This window comes from Pieris napi, chromosome 15 (assembly GCF_905475465.1).
Source record: "Pieris napi chromosome 15, ilPieNapi1.2, whole genome shotgun sequence".
NCBI classification, from domain to species: Eukaryota; Metazoa; Arthropoda; class Insecta; order Lepidoptera; family Pieridae; genus Pieris; species Pieris napi.
In genome coordinates, this window is record NC_062248.1 from 11,134,072 (window position 1) to 11,136,579 (window position 2,508).

A 2,508-nucleotide genomic window follows, 5' to 3' on the forward strand; every position below is an offset into this window, starting at 1 on the left:
TTATTGAAATCCCAATGATGGATTGTAAATTAAAATGCCACATGTTTTTATTAGCGAAGAAATAAATTTAAAAAATTAAATTTATTATATGTATTAATTTTCGGCACTTTTAATATTTTAATGACAATTAAATTCCTAACATATCTTCCATTTTCCCTTCCTCTAAGTCTCGGAAATTTTTAGATTTCTATAAATACGAACAAGACTTAAAAATTAGTTTACTTTGAGTATTAAGCCAGAAAGGAGTCGCCTTTACGCGCGTCCCCCTCTGTCAAAGTACGAACCCGCTGGACATACGCGTTATATAAAACTGTTTCTCGACCCTTCCGCGCCATTCCGGTATGACGCTTGTTAGTGTAAAGAGCTCCGACAAAAATGACTGGATGCAGTGTATTCGGCTGTAAAAAAAGGTCTGACACATCGAGTGTACAAAAAGACAACGTGACATTTCATCTGTAGGTATTTTCTTAAGTAATATTATCGTATATTATAAGAATACGTGAAAATCAAATAAATATTCATTGCCGAGTAATGCCGGGTCAATGTTGCCAGTTTATTGCAAAGTTCCGCACTACGACGTTTTTTGTGGCTTAATTTTTTTATTTGCATATTTTTTTTACTAACAGATGGTACTTACATAGCGATCATATTGTTCAATGACTTAAGTAAATATGCTTTACTATTGATTAGTTGTCCTATTCGTGGATTCACTCACAAGTACTTTGAAGGTTTACCCGACACTTCAAATTTTCTTATTATACTAATGTCTTTAATTAATGAAGAAAGGACGTGAAATATTATAAAAATTTATCACATGAATTTATCCTAATAATGGTTATTTTCCTAAGTTGGTAGTTAGCCACACCAACGCCGGTTTACGTCATTTTAGAGAGGGGACACATATTATTTTTTTATCGATGAATTATTGAACGAATGAACAATATAATGTAATTATGGATACATTTTTTTAGTTTGAAATAAAACAGTTTTATTTTTATTATAGATTTCCAAAAGACCCTATCCGTCGACAACAATGGATAAAAGCTTGTGAAAATCACAGAACATGGCTACCCAAACGTACAAGTAAAGTTTGCTCCGATCATTTTGATACGTCATGTTTCTTGTTGCTGGCTAACAACAAAAGAAAATTAAAGGAATCAGCAACACCTACATTGAATAATATTCCTATTAATAAATTTTATCGACATTCCTTATCGACATGGTGGTAGCTCTAATTATCTCGGGATTGTTGCGTATGTGTGCTGTACATGTAACGTGTAAAGATACGATTTTTTTTAATGTGTGCGTTGCGGTTACTCTTGTGTAAGCAAATTAGGTTTGTTTGCGTGTGTACAAACATTGTGCAATTTGTTTCTGTAGTAAAATTTTGTCTGTGTGAGTGCCTCGTCCCCCGCCGATGTTTTGGCAGAAAAATTAATTAGCATCGTTCGAGTGATGGCGTCTCCTTTCTGGCTTAATACTCAAAGTTAGTTTAGCAAAGAAGTTTCACTTCTGACATGTGTACTTTAGACGCACGCATTTTTATATAATCTTTACAGTTTACTTTTTAGCACAAAAATCTAAGTAAAAATTTAAAGAAAAACAGGACCACAAAACACCGTGCGTAATGAGAGATGACATTGATATATTAACCCTGCAGCTGCCCGCTATATTTCATCCCAAGTCAACCCTACAGTCACCGGTTCACATGCAGAAATGCACTGAAAAATATTAGCCATTAGTGCAAGCGTGGTGTATAAATCTTCAACGATTTATTCCAGCACTTAAGTCGTAGTTTTAACGTTGATTGCGCTTAGGGAGTTCCTAATGTTTAAACTTCCGATGTTAAAAACCAATCACAATTATTACTTTGACCCACAGTAATGTGGCATTAATAAATAGGCAATCCAATACAGATATCACAGTACTATCATTTACTATACAAATACTTGATTTGTAGTAAGTCATTGTATCGAGTATTTTGATACCGTGAACATAGACAAAAATGTAGATGTAGAATCATCAGTCGGCATAGTCGTAGAATAGTGACGGATCTGACAAATAGTAAACTTTACAGGGCAGCCATTTCAAAATAATATAATCATGTTAGTTTTTGGTCTTAACATTTTAATTTATATTCTGTAATTATGAACATTGGCATACAAGCAAACAATAGGGTTTCTTTTGAAACAAAATAAAAATATTATAATTAAATTACACAGTTTTCTAGAAAAATCAATAAGCGTCTAACAAATCGGTCACTTTATCGACTGATTAATTTGAAATTTAAAACATATGGATTTTTTTTAAATGAATATTTAGTCAATGTATTATCCAAATATGATAAAAAGTGAATTTCGGATTTTTTTTAAATCCGTCATTGTTGTACGATCATGGCGATCTTCGAGTTTTATGACATGAACTTAAAATGACCTGTATGGTACAGCACCTTGACGTTCTCAGATTTAATTAACAATACTAAGTAGATATTATATAAAAACATATTTA

The 2,508-nt window shown here is 32.4% G+C and overlaps 1 long non-coding RNA gene across 1 annotated transcript; it reads left to right on the forward strand.

Moving 5' to 3' along the window:
• Positions 1-221: 221 nt before the first annotated feature.
• On the forward strand, positions 222-1,488 carry LOC125056962. Its single transcript, XR_007118142.1, has 2 exons — positions 222-455; positions 1,004-1,488. It is a non-coding gene; the product is annotated as an uncharacterized LOC125056962 (long non-coding RNA).
• The last annotated feature ends 1,020 nt before the right edge of the window (positions 1,489-2,508 follow it).